This window comes from Staurois parvus, unplaced genomic scaffold, assembly GCF_062004578.1.
Source record: "Staurois parvus isolate SC_StPar_1 unplaced genomic scaffold, SC_StPar_1.0 ptg000438l, whole genome shotgun sequence".
Classification (NCBI taxonomy): Eukaryota; Metazoa; Chordata; class Amphibia; order Anura; family Ranidae; genus Staurois; species Staurois parvus.
The window spans coordinates 2688005-2711847 of NW_028318234.1; positions in this window are offsets into that span (position 1 = coordinate 2688005).

Below are 23843 nucleotides of genomic sequence, written 5' to 3' on the forward strand. Positions count from 1 at the left end.
TCCTTGTTTTATCCTTCATTCTGGAGGGTCCTAGAGAAGGTCAGACTGCCTCGTCTTCCACTTTTTCAATGGATTCGTACAATCGTGATTCAGGCTTAAGCTCTTGTGAGCCGTGAAGTTCCGTTTCCGATTACACCACCTTCTACCAGGCACCACATTCTGGGCCTTCCATCTTTCTACTTCTGTTCAGGTTTGCAAGATGCCTACTTGGTCATCAGTACCCACCTTTATCATGTTTTCTGAGGCTGATGTAGCTGCCTTGGAAAGATTGCACATGGTAGTTTGGGTTCTGCCTGTGGTCGGTTCTCTGTTCTGTTATTGTGGTCATGGGCCCACCCCTTTCTTTGGCACTGCTTTGAGATGTCCCATCCATAAAGAAGTGAAGCTGTGTCCATCAATGAATGATAGAGAAAAATGGACATGCCGTAAAATCCTTTTCTCTGAATTTATTAAATGGCACAGCACCTGCACAATCTCTTGGCTCGGTGTTGTTGTCCTGGTACTACTGGCTACTACCTGAATCTGGTCTTACAAATGAGTGGTTTGGCCATCACCAGAGAGCTGCCCCATAGGCATGTTTTTTTAATTTTCATTGCACCTAGCCTCTTTCTCCTGAAGGTGGTGGTATCAAACCCATCCCTGAAGAAGTGAAGCTGTGTCCTTCAATATCAATGAAATGTATTTTGCAGTGAATCCAAAACTCCAATTATCTAAAACTCTGGAGTTGCTGGTCTTTCAACTGACACTTTTTGCCTGCAGTGGGGTAAAAGTTCATGTGCTATATTTTTGTCTGGCTTAAAGTATTTTTAAAAGATCAATATAGGATATTAGAAAAAATTATCCCTTTGCTTCTGTAGCAACCACATAGGCCAAACTTTATAGAAACTGTAAGTGGTTATAAACCCTTACTAATACCCAGTGAAGTGGCTGGCCTTAGCTGATACATAGAGATGAAACAAATGGTCATGTGCAAGTTTAGCTATAGCTCAGAATGGACACAGCTTGTCAGAAAGCAGGAGAGCTGATTGGAGGGAAAGGCCAGACCCCCCCCCCTTCACACAGCACAAGTGAACTGCTGTGGCTGTCATTTACAGGCTGTGTCCTGGAGCTCCCTGTCACCTTTTTTGCATTTGTATTCAGCCGCCTTTACTCTGATACCCCTAAATAAAATCTAGTAGAACCAATTGCCTTCAGAAGTCACCAAATAGTCTACTTGTGTGTAATTTAATCTCAGTATGAATACAGCTGTTATGTGAAGTCTTCAAAGGTTTGTTAGGGAGCTAAAGTGAACAAACAGCATTATGAAGGCCAAGGAACACACCAGACAGGTCAGGGATAAAGTGGAAAAGTTTAAAGCAGGGTTAGGTTAAAAAAAAAATATCCCAAGCTTTGAACATCTCAGGAGCGCTGTTCAATCTATCATCTGAAAATAGAAAGAGTTTGGCACAACTGCAAACCTACCAAGACATGGCCGTCCAACTAAACTGACAGGCCGGGCAAGGAGAGTATTAACCAGTGAAGCAGCCAGGAGGCCCATTGTAACTCTGGAGGAGCTGCAGAGATCCACAGCTCAGGTGGGAGAATCTGTCCACAGGACAACTATTAGTTGTGCACTCCCCTAATCTGGTCTTTATGGAAGAGTGGCAAGAAGAAAGCCATAAGAAGTCCCGTTTGCAGTTTGCGGGAAACGGCAACAATGGAAGAAGGTGTTCTGGTCAGATGAGACCAAAATGGAACTTTTTGGCCTAGAAGCAAAACGCTATGTGTGGTGGAAAACTAACACTGCACATCACCCTGAACACACTGTCCCCACCCTGAAACGTGGTGGAAGCATCATATTGTGGGAATGCTTTTCTTTAGCAGAGACAGGGAAGATGGATGGAGCAAAATACAGGCAATCTTAGATGAAAACCTGTTAGTCTGCAAAAGACTTGAGACTGGGGCGGAGGTTCACCTTCAGCAGGACAACGACCCGAAACATCCAGCCAGAGCTACAATGGAATGGTTTAGATCAAAGCATATTCATGTGTTAGAATGGCCCAGTCAAAGTTCAGACCTCAATCCAATTGAGAATTTGTGGCAAGACTTGAAGTTTGCTGTTCACAGACGCTCTCCATCCAATCTGACAGAGCTTGAGCTATTTTACAAAGAAGAATGGGCAGAAATGTCCCTCTAGATGTGCAAAGCTGGTAGAGACATCCCCAAAAAGACTTGCAGCTGTAATTGCAGAGAAAGGTGGTTCTACAAAGTATTGACTCTGCGGGGCTAAATACAAATGCACGCCACACTTTTCAGATATTTATTTGTAAAAAAGTTTGAAAACCATTTATCAATTTTCCTTACACTTCACCATTATGTGTCACTTTGTGTTGGTCTATCACATCAAATCCCAATAAAATACATTTACATTCTTGGTTTTAATGTGGAAAATTTCAAGGGATATGAATACTTTTTCAAGGCACTGTATGTATGTGATTTTCGCCCCAGCTGTGCTGTCAGCACAAGCCAATCAGTGGATACTGGCTAATGATTTATGGCTGGGACCTGCTAAGGGAATGACAGAAGAAAGCCCTGTGTTGGTAAACAACACAGGGCTCTCTAAAGACAGCAGCAATGTGTTGTTTCTCCCTGCAAAACAGAATAAAAACTGGCACGTTGCATAGTTAAAACAGCACCCAGTAAACATTGTTTGGCACACAGTTAACCCTTTGATTACCCCTAGATGTTAACCTTTTCCTAGCCAGTGCCATTAGCACAGTGAATAGTATCAGTACTGATCACTGTATTGGTGTCACTGGAATTATCAGTGTCATTTTTGTCAGTTCCCACCCAGCGTCAGATTGCCCCCCACACTATCACAGTCCCTGTTGCTGCCATTACTAGTATAAAAAAAAATTGTTTATATAATGAAAAGTAAAAAAAAAGTGGTGATTAAATACCACCAAAATTAAGCTCTATTTGTGTGAAAAAAATATATAAATTTTATGTAGGTACAGTTTTGCCTGACTGTGTGATTGCCAGTTAAAGTAGCAAAAAATGGCTTGGTCGTGAAGGAAGTACATTCTTCTGGAGCTGAAGTGAGCACCTGCTAGTCAAATCAGTATTTCAGATGAAAAAAAAGTTCAAAATTAATTTTAGTGGGAAGCACAATACATTTTCCAAAAATTCTCAGAATAAGAACTGTTGGGTAAATAAATATCAAATATATTAAGCCTCAAAGCTGTGTGTGCCTGTGAAACAGCCAATAAGTACGATACCCAACACTGTCCACGGGCAATGCCTACTGCAGTTTTTTTCTTAGGCCAATTCAGATGGGGTTGATCCGTCAGCGGATCTGCTTACTCTGTGGGAGGATCTCTGCAGTGATCACTGCTGAGAAAACAGATGAGAGGTCTGTGTCTTCTCCGCTGCTGCAGAGCGGGCACAGTCCCAGCCACAGCCTGCTGTTTTCTATGGGGCGGTCAGATGGAAATGGACTGCCTGTCTATTTCCACCCAACTGTCATCTGATCCACCGGACAGATAGGGAATGAATCCCCATCCACCCGTTTTTAGCGTACAGGATTGGATTGGATGCTGGCGGGTGTCAGCGGACTCATGTCCGCTGATGCCCATTGCCCCATAGATAGCTATGGATGGTCCAATGTGTGAAAAGGGCAGTCATTGGGAAAGGGACCTTATAGGAGTTCCAGGTCCGCCACAAGAGAGTCCAAACATCTGCTGTATAAGTGATTGGCTGATTTTACAGCCATCCAGCTCATTTCTAAAGAAAAGCAGGAAGCCTGTTATGGAAGTATAAAGATGTAGACCTGTACAATAGCAACTAGAGGGAGCTGTCGCTGTATAATTTCTCATCTCTCTACATCAGTGGTCACTAAATGGCGGACCGCGTTCCGGAACCGGACCGAGGACCAGTCCTGTCCAGACCACGACTGGGTATCCTCTTCTGGGCCTCTCAGCCTCCGATGTCATCCTCACAGTGGGCGGGGTGTGAGAGCTGCAGATCGGGAGTGAAGGGCGGGAGCTGGTGATTACCCAGCTTGTTAATATGTAAAGACTTTCACTCTCTGCAGCTCGAGACAGAAAGCGGGATACTTTTCATATTAGCAAGCCAGGCAATCGCCCACTTGTGGACATAATAACTTGGGCAGCTACCACCCATCAGTCCCGATCTGCAGCTTCTCCCACCCCCGCCCGCTATAAGGATGACATCGGTGGCGGGGCGGAGGCCAAGGAGAGGACACCCCTGAAGTATAAGTGCCTCTGCTCTGCCTAAGGTACCATAGGACTGTGCAGGGGAAGGATTGCATTAAAAGGGGCATTGTGTTGTGTTAGGGGCACTATGTTGCGTTACAGGGCACTATGTTGTGTTCAGGGGTGCTGTGTTGTGTTCAGGGGTGCTGCGTTGTGATGGGGACACTGTGTTGTGCTAAGGGCAGCTGTGTTGCGCTAGGGGCGTGCTATGTTGTGTTAAGGGGCACTGTGTTGTGTGAAGGGGCTCTATGTTATGTTAAGGAGCGCTTTATTGTGTTAAGGGGCACAGTGATGTTTAAAGGGGAACTGCTATATAAAGGGGGGCAGTCATGTGAAGGGGAATTGAGGACACTGTGGGACTTCTATAAAGAGGGGACTGTGATGTAGAGGGGACTACAGAGTGAAAGGTATGCTAAAGATCATAATGTACCCAGGGACTGTGATGTGTTATATCACTAACGAGATTTGGACCTCTGCTGGAAGGAAATTCTGCTGACCGGAAAGTTTAGTTCAAGACCCCTGCTCTACATCCTCAACTGTTAAGAGAAGACAGACAGATGGAGTCCTACAATGATCTGATTCAGCAGCATGTAATGAGATTATAGCTGTCCTCATAGAAAATTACAAATTATACATAAGAATAAGATTTGTACATTGACTCATATAAGATTGTTTACATCAAACTGATCTGTTACATGTTTCTAAAAAAAAAGTTAGGGCTATACTTACCATTTGAAGCTAAAGTATTTAGTTTTTATATGTGTTCTCTATTGAAGTCATAACTTAGAAGGAATATAACATATATATTTTATTAGCTAGGTAGATGTGATGTATTGTGCTGTGTTAGGGGGTGCTATGTTGTGTTAAGGGGCACTGTGTTGTGTTAAGGGGCGCTACGTTGTGTTATGGGCACTGTGTTGTGTTAGGGGGTTCTATGTTGTGTTAAGGGATGTTGTGTTAGGGGGCACTGCGATGTGAAGGGGAACTGAGAATGCTGTGGGACTTCTATAAAGAGGGGACTGTGATGTAGAGGGGACTACAGTGTGAAAAGTACCAGGGGACTGTGATGTGTTATATCGCTAACGAGATTTGGACCTCTGATGGAAGGAAATTTTGCTGACCGGACCTCTGTAAAGTTTAATTCAAGACCCCTGCTCTACATCCTCAACTGTAGAGAGAAGACAGACAGATGGAGTCCTACAATGATCTGATTCAGCAGCATGTAATGAGATTATAGCTGTTCTCATAGGAAATTACAAATTATACATAAGAATAAGATTTGTACATTGACTCATATAAGATTGTTTACATCAAACTGATCTGTTACATGTTTCTAAAAAATAAAAAAAATAAAAAACTAGGACTATACATTCCCTTTGAAGCTAAAGTATTTAGTTTTTATATATGTTCTCTATTCAAGTCAAGACTTCAAAAGATATATTTTATATTCCTTCTATTAGCTAGATAAATGTGACATATTGTGTAAAAATATGCAGTCTTCTATTCAGCCAGTGGGTGGAAGTTTAAGCCCATTTTGTAAGTTTTTCTATATATCCATACCACTTCCTGGAAAAAGCAGCTGCTTTTTACAGAAGTCCGGGGTATAAAAAAACAAACATATATTCACACTAGAGATGAGCGAATCGAACATGGCGAAGTGGAATTCGTTTCGAAGATTAGGAAAAATTCGATTCGCGCCGAATCCGAAAATTAGCAAACTTCGGATGCACGAATCGAATTTTCCCAAAAATGGTGGCGACATGTTTGCCGACGGAGCGGGGATCTCTGGGAAGGCGCGCAGACAAGGCGCGCTGACCCATAATGCATTCATTCATGACATGTGATCGCATTAGCCAATCAGCAGCCAGCCAGCACTGTGTAATGGTGGAGCTATAAATCACGACCATCTTAGAATTCTCCATTAGCCTCCGGTCATTCAAGAGAGACAGACCTGTCTGTATTAGGGACAGAGTTAGGGCCACAGAGACTTTAGGGCCACAGAATCGTTACTCAGGGACACAGAATTGTTACTCAGGGACACAGAATCGTTACTCAGGGACACAGAATCGTTACTCAGGGACAGACACAGAATCGTTACTCAGGGACAGACACAGAATCGTTACTCAGGGACACAGAATCGTTACTCGGGGACACAGAATCGTTACTCGGGGACACAGAATCGTTACTCGGGGACACAGAATTGTTACTCAGGGACACAGAATCGTTACTTTCTGCTTCACAACCACTATTGAATTAAAGAGTATGTCAGACAACACGCAGAGGAGTGGCAGAGGAGGCAATGTTTCAGGAGCGAGCAGACGTGGCAGCAGAGGAAGGGGTCGAGGCAGCACTAGTCGCAGCCAGAGGCCAGTGCTCCCGGTGTCATCCAGCGGTCGTGTCTCCACCGACAACCCTGCCGTCATCGATTGGTTGACTCGGTCGTCTTCCTCTTCCCAGGTCACCTCTGACACCTACAGCCAACGGTCGGTGGGTACGTCAGACACAACCGTTAGTTGGCATGGCCCGGGAGCAAGCCCACTGAAATCACGTGTCCTCTACCTGCCCCTGTCCTTTGGTGTTCCCTCACCAAGCGAAGTATCGCATGCTGTGGGCTCAGCCCCACTGTACAGTGAGGAAGAGCTAACAGAGTGCGGTCAGGAACGGGGGGAGACATCCGCCTCTTCAGCAGCCAGGCGAAGAAGTACTGGCGAGGAGAGTGGCTCGGTAGCCGGTCTAGAGACAGGTCTGTCTCCTGACCCACACACAGCCGAGGGGGCTAGTAGTGACGCGGAGACTCTAATTGATGATGATGAGGCTGATCGCACTTGGCAGCCTCGTCGTCATCAGGCTATTGCTTCCGCATCATCAGGAGAAGAGGGTGCCAGCTTGCCAGCGAGCAAAACAGTCGGTGGGTTGCCCAGGAGGCAGCAGGGTTGCAGCAGTGTCAGTGGAGGCAAACGGCCACGGAGTAGAGCACCAGCTCCACTGCAGCCTACCACCACGGCCAGTAGTGGTGCCGGTGTGCACGGAGGAAGTAGCAGTCAGCCAGTGAGGAGTAGCGGGGGCAAAGTTTCCTACTCGGCGGTGTGGCAATTTTTCGTCAAGCCGCCCGAGGAAGTAAACGTAGCAGTATGTCGACTATGTGGCCAGAAAGTCAAGCGTGGCCAGGGGGCCCATGTTGGGACTACAGCGTTGCGTCAGCATATGCAGCGTCGCCATTCGGTGGCCTGGGAAAACCGTGATAAAGATACGGCGGTTCTGCCTGCCCCAGCCCCCGCTCCATCACCCGCTCCGTTTCTTGCTCCGTCACCCGACGTCAATCGCCCTCTATCAGCCAGTCAAGGCTCCAACACCTCTGCTGAGGGGAGTTGTCGCTCGTTGGCATCTTCCGCTCGTTCAGATGCTCCTTCTCCTGCTACTCCTCTTCACGGATTCCGTCAGCAGTCTTTCTTGGAATCCGTTTCTAAGAGACAACAGTTTGCGAGCACGCACCCGACGGTGCAGAAGCTGAACGTCCTCCTGTCCAAGTTGCTGGTGCTGCAGTCCCTCCCTTTCCAAGTGGTGGACTCAGCACCTTTCCGAGAAATGATGGCTTGTGCCGAGCCGCGGTGGAGAGTGCCAAGCCGGCATTTCTTCGCCAAAAAGGCAGTGCCAGCCCTGCATTCACATGTAGAAGAGATGGTGGGCCAGTCTCTGAGCATGTCGGTCTCTGCCAAAGTGCACGGCAGCGCCGACGTGTGGAGCTGTAACTACGGTCAGGGACAGTACATGTCATTTACGGCCCACTGGGTGAACGTGGTGCCGGCACAGCCGCACCAGCAACTTGGACAGGTCACGCCGCTTTTGCCTCCACGTTTGCACGTCCTTGGTCCGGCAAAGATGTCCGCCTCTACCACCTCTTCTTCCGCCGTGTCCTCAGCCGCCACCCCCGTGCCAAGTCCCATTACCCGACCGGCATATCACATGTGCAGGGCGCAACGGTGTCACGCTGTGCTGCACCTGGTATGCCTTGGCGAACGTAGTCACACAGGGGAGGAACTTCTGAGTGTAATGAACAAAGAAATCGACAGATGGCTGTCTCCGCGCAAACTGAAAATCGGAACCATGTTGACCGACAACGGAAAGAACATGGTGTCTGCTCTGCGTCAAGGAAGGTTGTGCCATGCGCCATGCGCCATGCATGGCTCACGTGTTCAATCTGGTTGTCAAGCGGTAACTAAAATCCACCATCCCACTGCAAGACATCCTTAAAATGTCACGTAAACTTTGCATGCATTTCAGCCATTCCTACACCGCAAAGCACACCCTCCTTGAGCTGCAGCGGCAGAACGGAATTCCACAGCATCGCCTGATCTGCGACGTTGCAACAAGGTGGAATTCAACCCTACATATGTTAGACCGCCTTTACGAACAGCGAAAGGCCATCACCGATTTCCTGATGTTACAAGCGGATAAAGGTACTCCCCTGTGTAACTTAGATGTCAGCCCTTGGCAGCTCAAGCGTGACACCTGCCGCTTGCTCAGGCCCTTTGAGGAGGCCACGCTATTCGTGAGTCGGCAGGACTATGGGATGAACGACGTCATTCCTCTGTTGCACGTCCTGGAACAAATGCTGTTAACAATGGCTGGTCAGGGTGCGGTAGACGTGGCGCACAGATCTCAACGCCACATGACCCCTGTGGGGGCAGGACAGGAAGAAGAGGAGGAGGTAGAGGAGGACATTGGTGCTCAGGAATTATTGAGTGAAATGGGTGGTTTTTCCACTCAGCGGACAGGAGTGGAGGAGCAGGAGCATCTGGTAGAGGAGGAGGAGGAGGAGGAGGAGACAGAGGACCCAGACGCACCGTGGCAGTATGCTGTGGAGATGGAGGCAAGGAGTCCCTCGCATTCCTTGGCACAAATGGCCCATAGCATGCTCGGTTGCTTGCGTAGCGACAGCCGAATAATAACCATCAGACAGAGGGATGACTTTTGGCTGTCCACCTTGTTGGACCCTCGCTACCGTTCAAAAATGGTGGCCTTTTTCACACCTGCTGAGAGGGAGGCCAAAATAAAGTACTATAAAAACCACCTATGTAGTCAGTTGGTCTCTGCCTTTCTGCGCCAACGTCCATCCTCAGACACTGTGGGCCCTGTGCGCTCGCGTTCCGCTGCCATGGCAGCAGGGGAGGGGTGGGGTGGTAGGAGCAGTGGCAGCTCCACCAGCAGCGGCTGCCTCAGTCTGCAGTCGATGATGAGTAGCTTTCTTCACCAGCGCAGTGAGGAAACTACTAACCAGCCGCAGCAGCAGCAGCATCAGGTGGACCTGGAGCAGGACCTCAAACAACAGGCTCGGGCCTACTTGGACAGCACCCTGCCAACCGAGGTAGACAATCCCCTTGACTACTGGGCAACGAAACTTGACCTTTGGCCCCAACTAGCTGAATTTGCCCTTGAAAGGCTGTCATGCCCGGCCAGTAGCGTGGCATCGGAGCGCGTGTTTAGTGCGGCAGGAGGTATTGTAACTCCGCGGAGGACACGACTGTCCACCCAAAGTGTGGAGAGACTCACGTTTGTGAAAATGAATCAGGCGTGGATTAGTCTGGATTTCAAACCACCAGTTCCTGACACAACTGACTAAATCCGCCATGAATCATGCCCCAAACATGTTATTATTTTTAACATAGGCCTCTGTATGGCCTTCAATTTAAGCTGCTTACGCTTCGCCACTCTGCCATGGGCCCCTGTACCGCCTCCTCTTGCTGCTGCCAGGTCCAGAGTGTGTCATGGGTCCCTGTACGGCCTCCCATTGCTGCTGTCTCCATCGCCAGACTCTGCCATGTGCCACTTTCAGGTCTCCTTACACTGTTGGTGGGTTCCATTTTGTGATAGGGTGCTGTATGGCCTTCCATTGCTGCTGCCTCCACCGCCACCCTGCGCCATGTGCCTCTGTCGTCTGCTCACGCTGCTGACGGCTTCCGCTTTTTAACCGAGGCCTGTGTTTGGCTTCCGAATACTGCTACATCCACCGCCACTCTGCGCCATGTGTCTCTGTCGTCTGCTCACGCTGCTGACGGCTTCCGCTTTTTAACCTAGGCCTGTGTATGGCTTCAGAATAATGCTGCCTACACTGCCACCCTGCGCCATGTGCCTCTGTCGTCTGCTCACGCTGCTGCCAGGTCCATACTGATTCATGGCCCCCTGTACCGGCTCCTCATGAACGTGGTTCAGCGGGTTTGCATCACTTAACGGCAAATCGTTGACAAACGCTGGGACGTTCAGTGTTGTGCGCATTAAGCCAGACACCAAAGGGCAGCACAGACCTGTTATTACTCGCTCAAGCATGGCTGAACAAAACCAGTCTCTACCACAAATTGGACCCAGACCTGCCCAGGGTCTCGTAAGTAGATTGCACGGAGGAGTAGAGTTCGTTATTGGAATTAACTGTGAGGGACTTTTAAACCTAGGCCTGTGTATGGCCTTCAATTGAAGCTGCTTCTGCTCCGCCACTCTGCCATTGGACTCTTGATAGTTGTCTCCCCACGCTGCTGCTGGGGGGACTTTTTAACATAGGCCTCTGTATGGCCTTCAATTTTAGCTGCTTACGCTCCGCCACTCTGCGATGGGCCCCTGTACCGCCTCCTCATGCTGCTGCCAGGCCCGTAATCTGCCATGGGCCCCCGTACCAACTCCTCATGCTGCTGCCAGGCCCGTAATCTGTCATGGGCCCCTGTACCGCCTCCTCATGCTGCTGCCAGGTCCAGAGTGTGTCATGGGTCCCTGTACGGCCTCCCATTGCTGCTGTCTCCATCGCCACACTCTGCCATGTGCCACTTTCAGGTCTCCTCACACTGCTGGTGGGTTCCATTTTGTCATAGGGTGCTGTATGGCCTCCCATTGCTGCTGCCTCCACCGCCACCCTGCGCCATGTGCCTGTCGTCTGCTCACGCTGCTGACAGCTTCCGCTTTTTAACCGAGGCCTGTGTTTGGCTTCCGAATACTGCTGCATCCACCGCCACCCTGCGCCATGTGTCTCTGTCGTCTGCTCACGCTGCTGACGGCTTCCGCTTTTTAACCTAGGCCTGTGTATGGCTTCCGAATACTGCTGCCTCCACCGCCACCCTGCGCCATGTGTCTCTGTCGTCTGCTCACGCTGCTGACGGCTTCCGCTTTTTAACCTAGGCCTGTGTATGGCTTCCGAATACTGCTGCCTCCACCGCCACCCTGCGCCATGTGTCTCTGTCGTCTGCTCACGCTGCTGACGGCTTCCGCTTTTTAACCATAGGCCTGTGTATGGCTTCCGAATACTGCTGCCTCCACCGCCACCCTGCGCCATGTGCCTCTGTCGTCTGCTCACGCTGCTGACGGCTTCCGCTTTTTAACCGAGGCCTGTGTTTGGCTTCCGAATACTGCTGCATCCACCGCCACCCTGCGCCATGTGTCTCTGTCGTCTGCTCACGCTGCTGACGGCTTCCGCTTTTTAACCTAGGCCTGTGTATGGCTTCCGAATACTGCTGCCTCCACCGCCACCCTGCGCCATGTGTCTCTGTCGTCTGCTCACGCTGCTGACGGCTTCCGCTTTTTAACCTAGGCCTGTGTATGGCTTCCGAATACTGCTGCCTCCACCGCCACCCTGCGCCATGTGCCTCTGTCGTCTGCTCACGCTGCTGACGGCTTCCGCTTTTTAACCGAGGCCTGTGTTTTGCTTCCGAATACTGCTGCATCCACCGCCACCCTGCGGCATGTGTCTCTGTCGTCTGCTCACGCTGCTGACGGCTTCCGCTTTTTAACCTAGGCCTGTGTATGGCTTCCGAATACTGCTGCCTCCACCGCCACCCTGCGCCATGTGTCTCTGTCGTCTGCTCACGCTGCTGACGGCTTCCGCTTTTTAACCTAGGCCTGTGTATGGCTTCTGAATACTGCTGCCTCCACCGCCACCCTGCGCCATGTGTCTCTGTCGTCTGCTCACGCTGCTGACGGCTTCCGCTTTTTAACCTAGGCCTGTGTATGGCTTCCGAATACTGCTGCCTCCACCGCCACCCTGCGCCATGTGCCTCTGTCGTCTGCTCACGCTGCTGACGGCTTCCGCTTTTTAAACTAGTCCTGTGTATGTCTTCCAAATACTGCTGCCTCCACCGCCACCCTGCGCCGCCATGTGCCACTTTCAGGTCTCCTTACACTGTTGGTGGGTTCCATTTTGTGATAGGGTGCTGTATGGCCTTCCATTGCTGCTGCCTCCACCGCCACCCTGCGCCATGTGCCTCTGTCATCTGCTCACGCTGCTGACGGCTTCCGCTTTTTAACCGAGGCCTGTGTTTGGCTTCCGAATACTGCTGCATCCACCGCCCGCCCACTGCTGCTGCCAGGCCCGTAATCTGTCATGGGCCCCTGTACCGCCTCCTCATGCTGCTGCCAGGTCCAGAGTGTGTCATGGGTCCCTGTACGGCCTCCCATTGCTGCTGTCTCCATCGCCACACTCTGCCATGTGCCACTTTCAGGTCTCCTCACACTGCTGGTGGGTTCCATTTTGTCATAGGGTGCTGTATGGCCTCCCATTGCTGCTGCCTCCACCGCCACACTGTGGCTCCACACTCTGGTTTTGGCCCCGTGACTGCCCAAATGAGTGAAGTGTGCGGTGATTCTAAGATCGACGGCACTCATCTGCATGTCATACTGACTGACAGTATTAGTTCTCTTCCCCAGCAGACTCCAAGGGCATTTAAATTAAAGGTACAGTGTTCTGCACTAATATAAAGGCTCTCTGAAGCCTAGAAACACCCTTTTTATAAGTTAAATTCGCAGCGAATATATTCGCCTCGAATCGAATTTATTCCGCGAATTCGGCGAATCAGCCGAATCGAATTTTTGAATAATTCGCTCATCTCTAATTCTCACCTCTATGCAGCAGCATTGATGTCTGCTGCAGCTGTCCCACGTTGGCTCTAAGCCTGAGAACTGATTGATCACATGACTGTTAGTCACCGCTCTCCTTCTCTGCTCCTTCAGCATTCAGTGGTGCACCAGGCTGTAGAGGAGTAGGGCACAGCTGGCTCCTGTTAGCCTCTTGCTGAGAGGCAGAGCCAGCTGTCATTCAGGCAGCTGGGTGGATCCTGACAATATTGTCGGGATCCTTCCAGAGCCTATAGTGGCTCTGCCATGCAAATTGATAGGCTATAGCCTAGGTCACAGGAGTGCAAAAGCAAGTGCTCTTCTGTGAACCACAAGAGGAGTATGGCCAAAAAAAGCTTTGGGCATACTTCTCTTTTAAAGAGATTCCATCACTCTATTTAGTCTCTTGCTAGTCCACCCACCCCCACGCTGGCCCACTTACCTATACTTATTTTCACTACTTTCCCCAATGCTCCATCAGGAGCTTCATTCAGGCTTAATGTTGTCACCACCCTCCCTCAGGTAACATTGCGTAGGTCAGGTGATATGCCCACTCAGACCAAGGACTGTATTCTGGGTGATGGTTGCATGCTCCCCTATACATGGAAGAACCATGTATTTCACAAGAACTCCAAAGCAATGGAGCAGCATAGGAGTACGGGAAAAGTGAGTGTGTTAGCAAAAGAATTTGTCGCTTTGCCCTGAATGGGCATCATTATCATTTTATTTTATTTTTTTTTAGAGCTAGTCAATTTGTGTTTTATCCAGAGAGAGCTGAGCGAGAGGTTCAATTTACTGTAGGGAGTAAAGCTTGAGTAGGAAGCCTTAAAAGGATTAAAGGCTAAGTCAACCTTCTGCAAAAAAAATAATAAATGTATGCATATTTTCATGAAAAAAATGTGCATTTATTTATTTTTTGCATAGGAGTCTGCATCAATGGATTGTGGAAGCAATGCAGAGGCTCCTGATAACTACAAGTCTAAGTCACTTTGCCATGAGTATATTCATTCACAGATCATGGCAAATGCAAAAAATAAGAGGGGCCACTAGGAAGAAGAACCCCATGATCCTGCCAGGTGGAGGTGAGGGGGGGACTTGGCACCATGTTACACACTAAATATGGGCTTAATATAGTAAGAAAGATGGGGTTAGTCTTTAACTTACCTGCCATACAAGTTCATTGATAGAGCTCCCTGAATTTTTGTGTAAGTTTTGACTTAGCTGGATCCTAGGCTTGGGCACAAAACTCACATTCCTGTGGTGTTGGCCCAATGTCACTTCCCTACCACCCTATAGCAGAACTACGGAAAATCACGTGTGTGTGAGATTTTGCATTTCTGGGTAGGGGGCATGCGTGCGCTGCCATTGGCGGCTACTGATGTTGATCACCGGGTCCCGGCCAGAGATTCCCTGCTGGCACCCGGCGATCGCCAAGTATCACTGACAGGAGAGACCTGTGTGTAAACAACACAGGTCTCTCGCCTGCCAGCAGTAACATGCTGCTGTGTGTTTCTCTGCACAGCAGAGAAATACACACCCGTATGTTTCCCTAGTAAAACACACACAGCACATAGTAAAACAGCACACAGTTAACCCTTTGATTGCCCCAGATGTTAACCCCCTTCCTGCCCAGTGTCCGTGATTTTTATTAGCACTGATCACTGTATTAGTGTAATTGAGATGTCAGCGGCAGTTAGTCAGTTCCCCCCCCCAGTGTTAGAATGCCTACCGCAGTCCCGCAATAAGTCGCTGATCGCTGCCATTACTAGTATATATAAAAAAAAAACTAAATTCCAGTATATTTACCACCATTTGTAGCCTCTATAACGTTCACGTAAACAAAATTAATTTATATGTAATGGGATTTTTCTTAGCAAAGACATGTAGCAGAATACTTTTTGGCCGAAATTTTACTTTTTAAATTTTTTTAATGGATATGTTTTATAGCAAAAAGTAAAAAAAATTGGGGTTTTTCGATCTTTTTTTTTTGTTTATAGCACAAAAATTAAAAAACAGAGGCGATCAAATACCACTGATAGAAAGCTCCATTTGTGGGGAAAAAAGAACATAAATTTAATTTGGGTGCAGCGTTGCACGACTGCGCAATTGTCAGTTAAATCAACACAGCGCTATATCACAAAAAATGGCCTGTCATGAAGGGGGATAAATCCAAGGAAGGGAAGTGGTTAATAAAGGGTAAGGTTTGTTTATGCTTATGTTAGGGTGCTATGGCAGCCAATTCAATTGGAATGGATTCCCTTACCACACATACCTAGTCTAAGTATGAACTTTCTCCCACCCCCCTCTAACCCATCCTGCATGTTTATTCCTACCTTTTGAAGCAAAGTGTCCTTGCCTAAGTCTGCTGTCCAGATCCTGCTTTCAGGTGCGTGGTCGTTAATCCAGTGCTTCAGATGGGCCTGCACCATCTAGTCTCTGGCAACCTCCTTGCTCTTGATGTCACTCCTGCTCTAGATCCTGGGAGAACCCCACCACTGGACAGCAAATATGAAATGTCCACGTCACTGATGCGCTAATGATGTGGAAACTTGAAGAAGGATCCCGTCTGGTTCAAACAGAAGAGGAGAGAAAACGTTTGGAGTATCATGTGACCATAGCTGTACATAAGTAATGTTGGCATTGTTTTGCCCAGAGTTGGACTTAAATGCATTGCTGGGAAGGCGCATTGAGTTAAATTAAAGCAACGTACATTAATGTGAGAGCAAGTGTAAATCCAGCCTATATGTTCTGGGTCAGACCCTAAAGTATCACCAGTCTGATGGATAGCAATGTTTTAAACCCATGGAGCCCTTAGCTTCTAAAACCCAGATATTAACCTCTTGCCACCCACGTAACGCATATACGTGGCGACTGGTTTTCACACCCACATGCCACACATATGTGTCCATGGGCAGCCAAGGATTCTGTGCTGAGGGCACAGTCACTGCACACTCCCAACTCAGTGAACCTATTGTCATAGAGAGCTCTCTGTCTCTAGTAATATTTGGGCGCCAGCTGGACCATCTGCCGATCATGTGACCACTGTGACACCCCAATCACAGTGATCGTATGATCGCACAGTCCTTCTCACCACGCCATCTGGGTGTGAAGATTCTGTTAAAGGAACATTGAGGCTAGAGAGGAATGGGTTAATAAATAGCCAAAAGCAATTGGTTTACTGTTAGTGATCAAATACCATATTGCATGCTTTATGGAAGTTCTAACATGGTTCTCCAAATTTTCAGTATTGGGGAGGGGGGGGGGGGTCACAATGTATATTCCACAAATATTCTTGGGCCAAAAAAAAAAAAAAAGTTTTAAAAGTGCATGAATCAAATGTAAATAAATGACTACGTATCGCTTAGAGTTATTTTGTAATCAGCATGATGTCATTTAGAACAACAGAAACAACCTACCCACCTTCATATGAGTCCCCGTCAGAGCTCAATTACCTCAGAGTCCACATCAGATTCACCTTTACATGAGAATTTCTCCTTTCATGAGAGTCCCCATTAGAGTCCCCCTTACATCAGGATCCCGTTTTACACAAGGGCCAGATGTGGCTCACGGGTCGTAGTTTGAGGTCCCCTGTTCTAACAAACAAAGTATTTTCTTAAAATTACTGGCAGTGTGTTTCAATATTTAGGACACAGTGACAAACACATCTGTGGCAGTTTTGGACAATTAAAATGTCCATAGATGGACCGAAATTCAGTCATTTCAGCGGGTACTGGACACATTTTGATCCATCTATGGCCATTCCCACTCCAATGTTGGAAAATTTAATTTGATCAGTGGCTGTCAGATAACAATAGTACAGCAGGAGAATTCCTCCATCCACCTCACTTGTGTGAATGGGGGAATCCTTTTTTTTTTTTTTTATCAGACCAGTGGCTGATCAAAAAAAAAATGACCCATCTATGTGCAGCCTTAGAAATTTGCTTTGACATTTGCAAGCAATAATGAAGATGTTGTGGACAGTAATAATAGTTGCACATCCACCAAGAAAGTGCTGAACTTCCTTACTTAATGACTTACTGCAAAGCACCTGAAGTCCAATTCATTTCTACCAAACAGCTGACATTGCCGAATGGATAACTCATTGATCCTGTTCACAGTTACAGCAGGATGATGATTTCAGCATTGACTTTGTGCCACTTAACACTCCTCCTTGCAAGCACAACTTTATTTACATCTCCATCAGTTCCTAAATGCATCTAACTGGCATTTGATGATGTTGGAACAACGTAGAGGAAGGAAGAACAGTTGTTAAAGGTATAAAAAGAGTTGAAGGAAAGCGTCATGTCACTCTCACCAGATGCTATGGTGCACTCACCCTTCCTATTCTTCAAGCTTTAGTCATCCATCCTGAAATTCCAAAACAGGAAACAAAAGTATACTTCCAGTTATTGCTTTGTCCACCACTAAGATATTAGTGGTACACTTATCTGACTAAGGCTCTTTTTGGAAAGTAATCAAGTGTGCTTATTCCCCCATTAAGAATCCCAATGTCCCACCCTTTTCCCAACAAAGTTATGCTTCATGAAATGTAAGCTAGGTGCACAACTCTATGTAGCTCACAGCACAACATATAGCTGTATGTCAAACATTCTCTATCATTTAGTGTCACTTTGGAGCAAGTTTTCTCAACCAGGGTTCCTCTAAAGGTTGTTGGGGGTTCCTTGAGCAAAGAAAAATGTTTGCCTCTAAGAAAAGTTTCCACTGACACCATTGATCTTTTTACAGTAGCTATCTGGAAGGGGGTAATTCTTCCCAATGACCACAAGTGTAAGGAACATTCTTGCCACTGGCCATCACACTAATGTATCATGAGTTGTAGATATAGTCATTTTAGTATGGGTTCCCTGAGACTGAATTGTTATTTCAATGGTTTTTCCATTAAAAAGTTTGAGAAAGGCTGCTTTAGAGTATAAAAAAAAAAAACTTCCTTTCATCAGCCTTCCATTGCCCATCCCCCACCAGTTCTCATTCCTTCTAATTGCCTGTCACGCTGGGACTATTGTTGATCCATCTGTGACATAAATATAAAGATTTGAGTAGCTGAGATGTGATCTGTAGAAAATATGACAATGTAGATTTAGCATTCCATGTTATAATAATATAAGATGTGTTCAGGATTCAGTCAGAGGCATATGATCACCAATTAGCATCTGAAAGAGACAGAGCTTCCTCTGGAAGGAGGTGACACCTAGATGCCAATAAGATTTGTCACCTTCTGGGAAATCTGGAAGGAAAGGGCTCTAGACGGGTTGGCTTCATGACACAGCGGGAGACCAGAGCTTTGAAGTATATCAGTAGATCAAAGGAATATGTTTCATCTCTCATAAAAGCTAAAATATTAGTTGCAGAGAGATGAAAATGCTTCCTTCGGATTGGACGCTCTGTAGGCTACATCTGCATGTAAAAACTGTGTTTGTGGCCTATGAGGGGTTCCAGAGAAATGCAGAAAATGGTTGTATTGTGCCCGATTGCGACAGCTGAACAGTGATTGGTACTATCGGGATCAGACTGATGCGCTGATGTTGGAAATTCAATCCCTGACTTGGTGATTCAAACCGTTCCTGGTCCAATCAACTTTGGGCATTTCAGTACGCAGAACGACCTGTGGGCTGGTACAGGAACACCCCCCAGAGTCGATTGGCCAAGGACTAATGTCCAGCCTACGTCCATATTCCCATAAATTTAGGACCCTTAGATATGGACGTTGTGATTTGTATGGAGCCAGTCCTTTTGACTGACGAATTGCGGACTTTCCCTGACTTGCTCCAGTCGCAGGATAACTCTTGGTAAAAAAGTTTTATTTCTGTTTTATTCCCTTTTATTTTATAGTCAATAGACAATTGTGTGTTTTCTCGTATTTCTTCTATTTTCTCTGTAACTTTTTACACTTTGTTTTTATGCACTGCCCACTTTCAGGATATTAAATCATAAAATGTGACTTCTGGGTACTTAACCTCCCTGGCGGTATGATTATTTCAGATTTTTGGTGCTGAAAGCGGTACCATTATTTTGCATGGAAATTTGGCGTTTTATATTATAGGCCTGTAATTTTTAGGAATAACTCACTGAAATCTGTCTGAACAAGAGTCTAGTAAACATCCTGGGTAGGATAAAACTTGAAACACAAAATCATAAATTATAATTTAATAAATAATCAAATAATATAATATTAAATTTAATGCAATAATATAATCAAACCAAAAACACTGAAATTTGAACTATAGCGCCAAGTTCGCACATCGCTGAGCAAAGTCGCAAAATCGGTTTCAGTGTCTGATGACGAATTTCCCCACGAATCATTATCACTCAATTCTGCAAGTAGTTCTGATTTCCTATCGCTGTTCTCTAGCTGATCTAAACCCGCTTTTGACCTAAAGGGACGCTTTTTGGACGCCATGGACGTTTCTCAGTTTACAGGCAGAAAGAACAGTAAAAATGCAGGCAGGGCACAGGACAAAGCATTAGGGACAAAATGTATGTGAAATGGTTTGATACAGTAATGTTATATTATGTGATTTTAGTGAATGTCATTTTTTGTCATTCAAATTTCCCGCCGTTCTATCCCCCGTATGTCCCGACGCTCGCAGGGGACGGAACCCAGATGACAGATGCCGGCATCCGGTGGATTACATTGCCGGGGACACTGCAGGAGGGACATCGCGGGAGCGCAGGACAAGGTAAGTGATCGAGGGATCCCGGAGCAGAGCCGCATGGTAAGCCCGAGTGTAGCTCGAGGTTACCGCTTGTGGTACTGAAACTTTACCCCGAGCTACACTTGAGAATATCGCCAGGGAGGCTACGTACGGGCTCATATCTCCGGAGAGATTGTATTGTATTTTAGTGTCTTTATATGCTCGGTCAAGTTCATTGCCAATCTGTATGCAATTGCACTGCGTGTTGGCAGATTGCGTGCAGATTGTAAGGGTGACATGTCTGCCAGATGGAGATCTGTGTGTGTGGTGGCCCAGCAGGCCAGTCAAAAACTGTTGGGTGGTGGCAAGCTACTGTTTGTGGTGTGTCTGGTGTGGGGGTGTGTGGACAGTGTAAGAGTGATTAACACCAGGGTTCTAGCTTGTAGGATAGCTGGAGGAATCCTAGAAGGGTGTGTTGATTGCTAGGCTGCTCCTCAACCCTTAGTGTGCACCAGATTGTATATAAGATTCGTGTCTGCCTGTGTGTGTGGTCAGCCAGCTGGATTTTAGTGGAGTCTCCCTCTAGTGGTGGCTAGAGGTAGTGAGTGCTGTGAAAGTATATCACGGCCGGTCTTATATACTTATATATATTCAGATTAAGTCCCCCTTATTCCCTCTTACCCCAAGTCACGGCTGCGCCTCGGTTAGCTAGTCGCTGTGGGTGTGTGTGGGTTGGATCTGTGACACCATCTTCTGTGCATTGATTGAACCTTGGAGCACTCACCCGCAGGCACGCTGTACCAGTGTGGGGCATGATACCAGGTGTAGATTCTCTTTTCCCTGGGGAGCATTGGCTGAACATTAATGTCTCCATAGCAGAGTTCTGTGGAATCCTAGGAACCTCCAGAGCTTGCTAGGGGTTCCTTGAGCTGTGCCTGATTGACCTCCCATGGTGTCTGTATAGTTTGGGAGCCAATGCCACTTTGCAAAGCCAATGGCGTTACACCAATGATCTTTCTGACTGTAAGGTGGGCATTCTGGCCACCGCTGTAGTAGGAGCAGTCTTCCCACTGACCACCAATGGATAGGACGTTTTTCCTGCTGACCTCTAATGTAAGGGGCATTCTTCCTACTGACCACCAATGTATGGGACATTTTTCCTGCTGACCTCTAATGTAAGGGGAATTCTTCCTACTGACCACCAATGTATGGGACATTTTTTCCTGCTGACCTCTAATGTAAGGGGCATTCTTCCTACTGACCACCAATGTATGGGACATTTTTCCTGCTGACCTCTAATGTAAGGGGCATTCTTCCTACTGACCACCACTTTAAAAAGGACCTTCTTTCCACTGAACACTAGACATGTGTGATCCATTTCGTTTTGATTTGTTATTCGGACGAAAATTTAATTGTCAGAGATTTGGATGTAAATGAATCTTCAAATGGACACGAATGATAACAAATCCAAAAAAAAAAAAAAAAATTTAATAACGAAATTAACAAATGCGTTTCTTTCATTTGGATGACATCACATGATACGATAGTAGTTCGGGCCCATGGGGAAATGAATTGATTTTCAGACTTGTTTGATAATTTGTATTCAGATAAGAAATGTATCCGAAATTTGTTCCATTTGGTAATTCGGATGCACATGACATCAGTCGATATTGCCCAATCAGCTCATGCCATTTCTCTTGGTGGATTGGACTAGAGTCTGAAAAGATCAAATCCGTCTGATTTGAATCTGTCTGATTCAATAATTTATTAAATATATAGCAATCTTCTGGAAAAACTGCTAAATCTTTTGAATCCACCTTGACCAACAAAATATACGAAACAAATGCCAAAGATACAAAACATATTCCAAAAACAAAATCGGGTCAACGTAACGAATGGGATGAAACAAAATTCTTCAGTGAACGAATGCATCTGAGATGTGCACATCTACTGACCACCAATGTAAGGGTGGTCCTTTCACTGATCTCCAATATAAGGGCATTTCCCCCCTGACTTTCTATGTAAGGAGCATTCTTCCAACTGACCACCAATGTAAGGAGCATTTTTCCTACTGACCACCAGTGTAGGGGCATTCTTACCACAGACCACCACTGACCTCCAATGTAAGGAGAATTCTTCCCACTGACCTCCAATGTAAGATGCCTTCCTCCCACTGACCTCCAATGTAAGGAGCATTCTTCTCACTGACCTCCAATGTAACAAGGCCTTCCTCCCACTGACCACCAATGTAAGGAGCATTCTTCCCATTGTCCTCCAATGTAAGGAGCATTCTTCCCACTGACCACCAATGTAAGGGACATGCTTACTATTGACCACCAATGTAAGGAACATTCTTCCCACAGACCACCAATGTAAGGAACATTCTTCCCACTGACCACCAATATAAGCAACATTCGTCCCATTGACCACCAATGTAAGGAACATTCTTCCCACTGACCACTAATGTAAGGAACATTCTTACTATTGACCAGCAATGTAAGGGACATTCTTCCCACTGACCACCAATGTAAGGGACATTCTTCCCACGGACCACCAATGTAAGGGACATTCTTCTCAGTGACCCCCAAGTTTCCAAATGGTCAGTCCACCCCTGCCCCCAATGTCAGGGACATTATTCCCACAGACCTCTAATGTAAAGAACATTCTTCCCACTGACCTGAAATGTAAGCAACATACAGTACTTCCCACTGACCTCTAATGTAAGGGGAATTCTTCCCATCGTTTGCATAAGTTAGTAGTGTAACAATAAAGTAGAACAGAAGAACAAAACTTTGTTTTATCATTTTAGGTAAAGTGGTGAGGAATTAAAACCCCTATTAGGTTTTTGTTGCTGTCCGTGCTCCTGTTAGGGAGAATCACTCTCTCTATTTGTCCTGTTTACTATTATCACCAACGCTGAAAGGAAAAAGAGAAAATCCCATATTTTGGTTGTCACCAGAACATTAATACAGGGAAATTCTTCCAATGCGGACATGAGCTTGCGTGACAAACAGGGATTCCCTCACTTTGGAGGTATTTCCTCTAACTTTCTGTCTTGGCTATGGAACGGGAAGGTAAGGGAAATCTTTCTAATGGGACACAAAAAAAACCCAAACAGAGGTTATAACCCTCCCTTACTGAAAAATAAAATGGTTTGCCTATAGTTCTATTTTGGGTTGGTGAGGGCAGTTAATATCCTGACAATGACTTATTCACAGATTAGCCATTTCTAAAACTCCAAATGACATTGAGTTCACTGATGTGAGCGAGTTCACTGATGTGAGCGAGTTCACCCCTGTGCAGAAAATGTAAATATCACCCTGATCAATTGACGTTAGTGTTGTGACCTGGGGATTCATTTTTCCAAGGGAATTGTTTGTTTTGGTTTTTATAAAAGCTAAATGTAATTGACGATGCTAAAAGGCCGAGCAGAGGGTACTCCACAGCTGGACAGCAGGGACATCCCTAAGGGACTAGGTCGATACTAAACTTGATCATGGCCAAAAGGCTGAGAAGGAATAATGCAGAAAAAGGAAAGAGGGCAGAATGGTAGATTGCAGTCTCGTCCCTTGTGGGGACTAAGCCTCGAACCCAATAGTAACAAGTAGGTGAAGTCAAAATTTAATTTACGATCCTACAAGGCCAGGCAGAAGGGTACCCCACAAAAGGCTTGGGTAGATCGAAATAGTTCTGAATGACACAGCTGGACATCAGGGTCATCCTTAAGGACTTAGGTCAATACTAACCTTGATCATGGCCAAAAGGCCGAGAAGCGAGAATGCAGAAAGTGAAAGAGGGCAGAAGGGTAGATCACAATCTTGTTCCTTGTGGGGACTAAGCCTTAAAATTAAATAGACGATCCTACAAGGCCGAGCAGAGGGAACCCCACAAGGACCAAAAGGCTTGGGTAGATCGAAGTAGTTTGACGACGCAGCTGGACTGCCGGGGCACCCATAAGGGCCTAGGTCGATACTACACTTGATCATGGCCAGAAGGCCGAGAAGTGGTAATGAAGAAAGAGAAAGACAGCAGAAGGGTAGATTGCAGTCTTGTCTCTTGTTGGGACTAA